The sequence below is a fragment of the Rhinopithecus roxellana genome, chromosome 6, assembly GCF_007565055.1.
Source record: "Rhinopithecus roxellana isolate Shanxi Qingling chromosome 6, ASM756505v1, whole genome shotgun sequence".
Lineage (NCBI taxonomy): Eukaryota > Metazoa > Chordata > Mammalia > Primates > Cercopithecidae > Rhinopithecus > Rhinopithecus roxellana.
The window spans coordinates 151,151,094-151,161,627 of record NC_044554.1 but is presented as its reverse complement, the minus strand read 5'-3'; positions in this window follow the sequence as shown (position 1 = coordinate 151,161,627).

Below are 10,534 nucleotides of genomic sequence, written 5' to 3'. Positions count from 1 at the left end.
TGTCATGACAACAGCCTTTTTTTTTTTTTTTGTGATAGAGTCTCTCTCTGTCACCCAGGCTGGAGTGTAGTGGCATGATCTCGGCTCACTGCAACCTCTGCTTCCTGCGTTCAAGTGATTCTCCTGCTTCAGTCTCCTGAATAGCTGGGATTACAGACACGCGCCACCACGCCCAGCTAATTTTTGTAATTTTTAGTAAAGACGGGGTTTCACCGTGTTGATCAGGTTGGTCTCGAACTCTTGACCTCATGATCCGCCCACCTTGGCCTTCCAAAGTGCTGGGATTACAGGGGTGAGCCACCACGCCCAGCTGACAACAAGCTCTTATTTGACCCAGAAGAGTTGAGGGTTGAGTTGTTCAATTTTATTCCTTCATTCTTTTTCATTCATTCAACAAAACTCTTACTTTTTATGTTACTGCTGTAGATATGAGAGGAAATATGGGTACATAACAGAGGCCCAGCTCTTATGGAAGTCAGAGTTGAATTAGGCACATGAAATGCATCCATAATCATCTAATTAAAAATAGTAAGAGCTCGCTATGAGAGAGGTTGTTGTTAGGGATAAATAAAACATTTGACTAGAGCTTGCAAGTATGTGAAGAATTTTCTTTTACTTTTATTTGAGGTATAACAGAGACTGAAAAGCACACATGACATTAAGTTTACAGTTCAATTAAATTTTTCCAAGCTGAACACATCTATATGACAGGATCAAGAAACACCACCACCAGCTACCCAGAAGCCTCCTTCTTCCATCTTACAGCTACCAGCCAGCCCTCCCCCAAATAAACCAACACCTTGACTTCTAACTGCATCAAATAATTTTGTCCATTTTGTACATTATACAAATGAAATCATGGGCCTGGTTTCTTTATCTCAACTTTTTTTGTGTGAAGTTTATTCACATTGTACGCAATTGTAGATTGTTCACCCTCGCTGCTATATAGTATTCCATTGTGTGACTATACCACATTTTGTTTTTCCATTCTGTTGTTGATGAATATTTGGGTAATTTCTAGTTTGGGATTATCATAAGTGCTACATTTAACTTAGTAAACATGTGTATGTTAGCTGCATCCCATTCCTATGTATATATCCAACAGAAATGTATACATGTATTCTGTGTGTAGGACTTTAAGTTTCATTTAGAATGAGACATTTGGGAAAAGGTAATCTTTACTAATTACCTACCTGACAATCACACACATCCTAAAATCATTACACAAGTTTGATAACATTCTCCCAAAGCTATAAACACACTAATCAAGAAGGGTATTGATCATCAATCTACAAATATTTCTTGAATGATTCCTTTGTGTCAAACAACTGTGTTTGATGTTGGAGAGTGCAGAAGACACAATCCATTCATTCAAGGAGTCTAGAGATCTGTTGAGGAAATAGAACTGACATATGCGAAACATTGAGATGCACCACTCTGGTATAGAGTATAAACAAATGAATATCTGCTTTGTTTTCCTAACAGCCTTTTGGAAGACAGTGCAAACCTAAGATTATGCAGTAGTTTACCAAGAACATATTTCAGAATACTTGCCTTTAGAGAGTACTTTAGTAGAAATTTAAGTTTTCAAACACTATGGCTAAATTATTAAAACTAATATTTGATCAATGTTAATATGAAGACTAATTTTTTGAATACATTGTGCTAACTTTTCTGCATATATTATGTAGTTTTTACAACAGCTATATGAGGATTATATACATAGGCAGACTGGTATAGTGGTTAAGGATGACAAATGGCACCAGACTCCCTGGTTCTGCTAGTTTCTAGCTGGATGACCCTGGGCAAGGTGTCTATGCTTCAGCTTCTCCGTCTGCCAATTGGGACTGGTTCTATTCTTAGCTCATAGGTTGCTGGATATAAAGGGCTTAGAATGATACTTACTACACAGGAAGCATCGTGTTATTTGACAGATTAATTTAAAATAAAAATTGAGGGAGGGTGAGAGAGTTGAGTATAAGGCATTTATGTGAAATAATTTCTCAACTCTGTGAAGAAAGGACTCATATCTGTGGCAATGTCCCACAGTTGGTCATTCAAGAGTTCAGGGTGTAGATGGAGAAGATGGGTTTTTTTTGTTTGTTTTTTGTTTTGTTTTTTTCTGAGATGGAGTCTGGCTCTGTCACCCAGGCTGGAGTGCAGTGGCGCCATCTCGGCTCACTGCAAGCTCTGCCTCCCGGGTTTACGCCATTCTCCTGCCTCAGCCTCCCGAGTAGCTGGGACTACAGGCACCCCCAACCTCGCCTGGCTAATTTTTTGTATTTTTAGTAGAGACGGGGTTTCACTGTATTGGCCAGGATAGTCTCGATCTCCTGACCCCGTGATCCACCTGCCTCGGCTTCCCAAAATGCTGGGATTACAGGTGTGAGCCACCGTGCCTGGCCGGGAACATGTATTATATTGTCAATGAAACCAATTATTCTGAAGGTATTATATAGATTTTTGCTTGCAATTTCAGCATCTAGGACTAGGAAATATGGCAATGTTTTAAGGACAAATAACTTCTCAGTGAAGCTTGAGCCAGGCTACAAATCTTTCAGTGAGTTGAACTTCTTGGCTGTGTATACTCCAATTCTTTCCTACAGAAGCAATGCAGGCTTTGTTCTTTGTTGCTACCTACTTTCAAATCTCTTGGTGGCTTTGATGGAAGGAGTACATTGCACAGCAAAAAGACACACAGAAAGCATTTTCAGTCCTGATGTTTACATGCTTGCAGACAGAAGTCAGCAAGGTGAGTTTGGAAACTAAAGCTTTAGGTTGAAGGCTGACCTTGCTAAAGCCACAGATTCAAATGGAAAAAGGCAGGAGCTAGTCACCACCAAGGGAATGCATTTATTTGTCCTGGGATATAACATATGCAGATAGGTCTTATAACCCCTAGAACACGTTAAAAAAATTCATAGTTCACACTTTATAGGAATAAACAGCTAATGAATCCTAAGCAAAAATGAAAAAGCTCAAATCATTATTTGTCTTTTAGTATTTTAGACTTCTGGTTGGTTTGCTCTGTTTTGTTGGCAAATTTCATCTAATTACAGTATATTTTTCATTTGTGTCTTAAAATAGCAATCCTATAATAACCCATTGTTATTATAACATATGTGGTAAGTTGTTATTCCTAGGGTGGTGATAAATTTGTGGCGATCCATTCGCATCCTCATGGATTGGAAGTAATCTTTCTCCTCTGATTTCCCACTACACTTTGTGCTTCTATTATTGTGCTTAGCGTAATCTGCTTTGTAGTATAGCTATTTGTGACTGCATCTGTCTCCCCTACTAGATTGTGAGGACAAAAATGATCTCCGATTTCTGTTTGTTTCATTTGGCTTTGCATTACCTGCATCACATAACACACCAATTTGCACATAGTAGGAACTCAATAAGTATTGATGGTAGAATCAATTGATCAATTGTAGTTACAGCAGATTTGGCTGCAGAACACCTCAGAGCAATGAGGCCCATCTGTCAATAAAAGCTGTGATCTTTGCCTCATTAACACCATGGCTACACAATGAAATAATAAGTCAGTGACAAAAGGCTTTGTGTCCCACATACCGTAAGCTAGATTGTAGATTATGTAATTCCTTCAGCAGTAAAAAATCCTTTGGAAGGCAAGAGGCTATATAGTAGCAATAATGATCCATAATTTTATGCAGTCTGCATGTGAAGGTTGACCCCAGCATACTCTCTCCTGGCTTTTTCAAAGGAACAAGGCTGTCCAGTGCTAATTATTTCTTTCAAAAGCTAGAATAACTTTTTTTACTGAGCAGTTTGCATTTTGGCCACCAATACTGGTACAAGATCCAGTCTAATATAGTGGCACATGGCTTTTGATTCTGTTATTAGCCAGTGTCCTTTTCTGGAGGAAATATATCATTATATCATTTTTTTTTTTATTCAGAGATTAAGCATTCCCATGCTGGACTTTCTACCACTTGCACGATGTGGGTTTGGCTTGTTAGTGGTGAAGCTAACTCACGTTACACCAGCTCTATTAGTTCCACTGCTGCTTTCTGTTGAAAGGTGTTGGACATCGAAGAGAACAGAGGGGCAGTTCTTCATCCTGCCCTCTTTGACCCTGCTGGTTCCTCAGCTGCTGAGGCAGCACATATATTTGTTGGACTGATAAGGAATGGGAAACCCATGATATTGACAACATTTTTCTGTTCTCCAAAGTAAAAATCCTTCCAGACTAGCACCTCTCTTCCAAATGATCCATGTTGGGAGGAGTCTGAAAGAGAATTAGTGAAGAAAGTGAAATAGAAATAAGTAAATACGTTATGCATTTGAGAATAAAGGCCAAACAGGACACCTAAAGCCAGCATGTAACTAACTAACCACAATTATCAAATGCCTGGCATGGTCAATGAACAGAACATGATCCTTGCGCTTGAGGAGCATTTAGACGCACAAGGACCTATTGCTGAAGCAGTGGGGTACGAGCCATAGGAGCCTGCCTCTTTTATGTCTGAAATGACCCTAGACATTTTCAGTGGTGATGGCAGTAAAAATATATACTAGCCCTTTGGGAATTTTTATAAAATGAACATTCCAATCTAGGAGCATAATTTTTCTACAATTAGAAAGAACAAATTAAGTTAAGGCCTTTTGGAGTGCTTGGTTTTTAATATTTCCTCAGGATACTGGACTTATTTTTATTTTTTCCATGGAAATTCATCATAACTAAATAAAAAGTGAAAATTGTGCACATGAGATGATGTGTCCTTTAAATCCAAATCTCTGAGCAGTGTGAAATTATAAGTTTTGTGGGCTCTAGGCACTTTGATTTTTGGGGTCCTGGTATGGTTTGGCTTTATGTCCCCACTCAAATCTCATCTCAAATTGTAATCCCCAGGTGTTGAGGGAGAGACTTGGTGGGAGGTGATTGAATCATGGATGCGGTTTCTCTCATGCTGTTCTTATGATAGTGAGTGAGTTTTCACGAGATCTAATGTTTTTTAAAAGGGCTCTTCCCCCTTCACTCTCTCTTGCCTGCTGCCATGTAAGGCATGCCTACTTCCCCTTCCACCGTGATTGTAAGTTTCCTGAGGCCTCCCAGCCATGTGTAAATGTGAGTCAATTAAACCTCCTTTGTTTATAAATTACCTAGTCTTGGGTAGTATCTTTATAGCAGTGTGAAAACAGATTAGTACAGGCCCCTTCCTCCATAAAAAATAAAAATAAATATATTTTATAATTATATTAGTATGAAGACAAATATAATCCAGGCTGAATTATATTCATTTTTTATTCTGATTTTTTTTGGTGGGCCACTTAAAATATTATGGGCTCTTGGCACTGTGTGTACTATGCCTAATGGATAAGTCCCCTGTCCTTGGAGATTTTGTCTGGCCAACAGCATTTTAAAACCTCCACCTGGTTGAGAATCTCTGTGGTGTGAGGGTTACCTGCTACCTGCAAGGGCCTTCAGAATTATTTGTGGAAGTGTCTGCCTCTTCTGCTTTTTCCAGCTCTAGTTTTCATAACCTTCTCACTCTCCATATGAAATATACAGATGATTCAGGGACATGACAGAATGGGTATACTATTAAGGTTGCCAGATTCAGCAAATAAAAATGCAGGCTACTCAGTGTAATTTGAATTTCAGGCATACTTATAGGTGGGGCAAACTTATACTAGAGAGTACTTGCTGTTTATCTGAAATTCAAATTTAACTGGGCATCCTGTATTTCACCTGGCAACTCTGCATGTTTCCTTTATTCTTGGAACCCAAAGTCTTTCTTCCTCATAAAATTCATTTTATGATGAATATGCTAGGCACTAATCAAGTGTTTCTTAAAGAATGCTCTGTAGACTATTAGGAATCACATTTTTGAAAAAGAGTTGTGTGATTTAAAATGTGTATTTTTTTATTTTTTTATTTTTTGAGACACAGTCTAGCTCTGTCACCCAGGCTGGAGTGTAATCTTGGCTTACAGCAGCCTCTGCCTCCTGGGTTCAAGCGATTCTACTGCCTCAGCCTCCTGAGTAGCTGGGACTACAGGCCCGCACCACCACACCCAGCTAATTTTTGTATTTTTAGTAGAGATGAGGTTTTACCATGTTGGCCAGGATGATCTTGATCTCCTGACCTTGTGATCCACCCCCCTCAGCCTCCCAAAGTGCTGGGATTACTGGTGTGAGCCACCGCGCTCAGCCGTGTATTTTCTTTAATGCAGGTTCTCTTGGATTGTCCCATTTGCCAATGCACATCAGGAGATCCAAGAGCAGGATATGATAGAAATGGGTCCCAAATTTATTTGACCGCTGAATGGTTTCCCTTCTTTCCCAAGTTTCTCACAGGACTGAAATTTTTGACGGAACACGCTTCTTATTCTGCCAGTGGTCCATCTGTCTTTATTTGTGATGAGTGTAATGAATATTTTCATCTGCCTTACTGATTTACTTTCCTCTCCTTTTTTGTGCTGAGTGGCTTCTGTGGTGGTTCATACACAGCAGGGTGAATCCAGATTACTTTTTTTTATCTCAGAGTATTTTACAGTCTCCCTTTGTAACTAGAGTAGGTTTAGTTAGAACTGGAGCTTACAGTGTGGGGTCTTTATTTTACCTTCTCATGAATGAAGGGCATCTAGAACTGGTGTATAGGGCCAGCTATGTAATTTTGGGGGCCCAAAACAAAATAAAAATATGGGTCCTCTTGTTCAAAAACGAGTAAGAATTTCAAGATGGCAACAGCAGAGCGTTAAACCAAATGTGGGCCCTGGTTAAAAGGCATGGGTCACAGCCAGGGCCTGTTCAAAGGGACAGGTTACAGCCAGGCTCTGTTCAAAGGCACAGGTCACAGCCAGGCCCTGTTCAAAGGCACAGGTCACAACCAGGCCCTGTTCAAAGGGGCAGGTTACAGCCAGGCCCTGTTCAAAGTCACAGGTCACAGCCAGGCTCTGTTCAAAGGCACAGGTCACAGCCAGGCCGTGTTCAAAGGCACAGGTCACAGCCAGGCCCTGTTCAAAGGCACAGGTCACAGCCAGGCCCTGTTTACAGGTCACAGCCAGGCCGTGTTCAAAGGCACAGGTCACAGCCAGGCCCTGTTTACAGGTCACAGCCAGGCCGTGGTTCAAAGGCACAGGTCACAGCCAGGCCCTGGTTCAAAGGCACAGGTCACAGCCAGGCCGTGCTTCAAAGGCACAGGTCACAGCCAGGCCCTGTTTACAGGTCACAGCCAGGCTGTGTTCAAAGGCACAGGTCACAGCCAGGCCCTGTTTACAGGTCGCAGCCAGGCCGTGTTCAAAGGCACAGGTCACAGCCAGGCCGTGTTCAAAGGCACAGGTCACAGCCAGGCCGTGTTCAAAGGCACAGGTCACAGCCAGGCCCTGTTTACAGGTCACAGCCAGGCCGTGTTCAAAGGCACATGTCACAGCCAGGCCCTGTTCAAAGGCACAGGTCAAAGCCAGGCCGTGGTTCAAAGGCACAGGTCACAGCCAGGCCCTGTTTACAGGTCACAGCCAGGCCGTGTTCAAAGGCACAGATCACAGCCAGGCCCTGGTTCAAAGGCACAGGTCACAGCCAGGCCCTGTTCAAAGGCACAGGTCACAGCCAGGCCCTGTTTACAGGTCACAGCCAGGCCGTGTTCGAAGGCACAGGTCACAGCCAGGCCCTGGTTCAAAGGCACAGGTCACAGCCAGGCCCTGGTTCAAAGGCACAGGTCACAGCCAGGCCCTGTTCAAAGGCACAGGTCATAGCCAAGCCCTGGTTCAAAGGCACAGGTCACAGCCTGTGAAGCCAGCCTACTGCATTGCCACCTTCGGTGTCTTGAAGCTGAGAGAGCCCTTGCCTAGAAGACCCCAAGAAGAGTTTTCAGAGGCTGATCACCAGCAGTGTCTTCATATACCAAGAGTTTGTAAGAGGAAGCAAGGGCACGAGACTGGGCCCCAGGGGACATAGACACTTTTGATATTTTGTTCATTGTGAATTTTTGTATAAAAAATATTGTATTAAATATTTATTTTGATTTTGACACTGTCTTTTTTCTGCTTGGGCTGCCATGACTAAACATCATAGACTGGGTAACTCGAACAACACAAATTTACTTCTCAAAGTTCTGAAGGCTGGGAAGTCCAAGATCAAGGTGCTGTTCAGTTAGGTTTCTGGGGAGAGCTCTCTTCCTGGCTTTCAGATGGTAGGACCCCTCCTTCCTGCTGCCTGATCTCACATGGCCTTGACTCTGAGCATGTGTGTGCAGAGGGGGAAAGAGAGGAAGATATTCTACTTCTTATAAGGCCACTAAGAAGGCCCCACTCTCACAAGTTCCTTAACCTTATGACCAAATCTAACCCTTATTATCTCCCCCAAACTCCCAAAAATCTCCAAATACCAGCACATCGTGGGGTCAAGCTTCAACATATGAACTGGGGGCAGGACACAAACAGTCTGTTTATAACAGATGCCCCTTTGTACCGGGGTGGGTGACACACTCACTTCATCTTTGTCTTAGCCAAGTGGAAGATGATGAAAAAGTTATACTCTATCATTATTTACTCTAAAAAATATGTTTAAAAGGGAAACATTTCCTTTGTTTATGGTTTACAACTCACCCAGAGAAAAGCTAGCGTAAAATCTAGAACCATTCTTGAAGACTTCACATAGAAGTGAAAAAAGTCAGATTAATCAATTATTCTCTCATTAGAATAACACTTGTTTTATATGAGTGTTTGCTTCAAAGAAGGTAAATTAAAAAAAAAAAAAGTTGTGGCCTAACATATTTTATCTGCTAATTTATCTTCTGGGCGTCTTCTGCTTTCTTAATATTAATAAACAGTTATCTGATTAATCACAACTTCTGAATGATGTAAAAGAGGCTGGTCTTATTGAACAAATCACAGCTTTAGTTTTTTTCTTAAGTTTCTAGACTACTGTTGGTTTATTGCTTTGAATTTTGCTTACTTGTGGTAGCTGTTTCTGCATGCCGAGGGTCTGTTTCTTCCTATTTGGAGGAAAATGTTCTTTATGAGCCCTCTTGTACTTTTAGCCCACATGCCTTCTGTGGGGCTAAGTCCCTTGCTGATAGATTAGACACAGGGCCCAGCATTGGCCAGTCAACAAAGTTCATCCTCTGGATGAAGCCATTGGTTGCGGATCAGCCTGGATCCCCAGTGAGCCCCATAAAAGTTGGCCCCAGGCTTTTGATGGGACTATTGGGAAAGGGGCCTCCTTTTCTCTGAAGTTGTCGAGCAAGAAGGACATCAGCCTGGATGGAGCTGCAGGTGGCATCTCGGCCACTCCTGAAGGTGGGCTTACTGAGAAGAATGTACAGAGGGTTCTGATGGCATTCCTGAGCATCTGGATCAAGCCATGGTTGAAGCAAGGTCTGTGCCAGACTTTTAGTCATAGGAGAAGTAAAATAACTTAAAAAAATTCTGATTTGAGTTTCTGTCATTTACCACTAAGAAGTACTGCCACAATATGCTAGCAATTTCAGAACTGGAGATAAGCAATGATGGCATTGCAATAGTGGCCTCTCTCAGTAATACCTGAGTCAGTCTGGAGGTACGCTCACCAAGACCTTGCCCCAGACTGTATTAAATGTCCCCTAGAAACACGTGATTGCCACACTTGAGATGAGGAGTTGTAGCCACTTGCTTATCAGTATCTCTCCTACTGGACTGTGATACTCACTTTAGGAGGCTTTTTTAGGGGGCAGGAACACGACGAGGGAAGGCATTTATTTAGTGCTTACTAGAAGTATCTGTGCCTGTTAGAAATTTGCATCCTTGTGCCTGGCATGTAACTCCATCTATGTGTGTCAGGGACCAACTGTGCAACTAGGAGTTCTTTGAATTTACTTCCCTTTAGAACAATATATTAAAACTCAACAGCAACAACAAAATCAATTGTTTGTTGTTGTTTTTCTTTTTTTTTTTCTTTTAAGACAAGATCTCACTCTGTCACCCAGGCTGGAGTGCAATGGCAAGCATGATCATAGCTCACTGCAGCCTTGAACCCCTAGGCTTAAGCAATCCTCCCACCTTAGCTTCCCAAAGTCCTGGATTACAGGCGTTAGCCACCACACCCAGCTGGAATCAATTCTTTAGAACAGAGGTGGATTAACTTTTTCTGTAGAAGGCCACATAGTAAATATTTAAAGGTTTCGCAGGTGGTAAGGTATCTTTTGCTGTTGCAATGTGAAAGGAGCCATAGACAATATAGAAACAAATGAGAGTGACTGTATTCCAATAAAACTTTATAGACACTAAAATTTGAATTTCATACAGTTTTTACATCACAAAATACTGTTCTTCTTTCGATTTTTTTTCAACCATTAAAAAAGATAAAACCATTCTTCGTTGTCGGCCTATAGAAAAACAGGTGGTGAACTGAATTTTGCCTATAGGCAGTAATTTGCATACCCTGGTTTAGAATTTAGACCAGCACTTTCAAATAGAAATATAATCTGAGTCACATATGTAATTTAAAATTTTCTGTTAGTTATAGTTAAAAGAAACACAAAAAGGTAGAATTTATTTTAATAATATATTTGTCTGACTACTCCAATGCA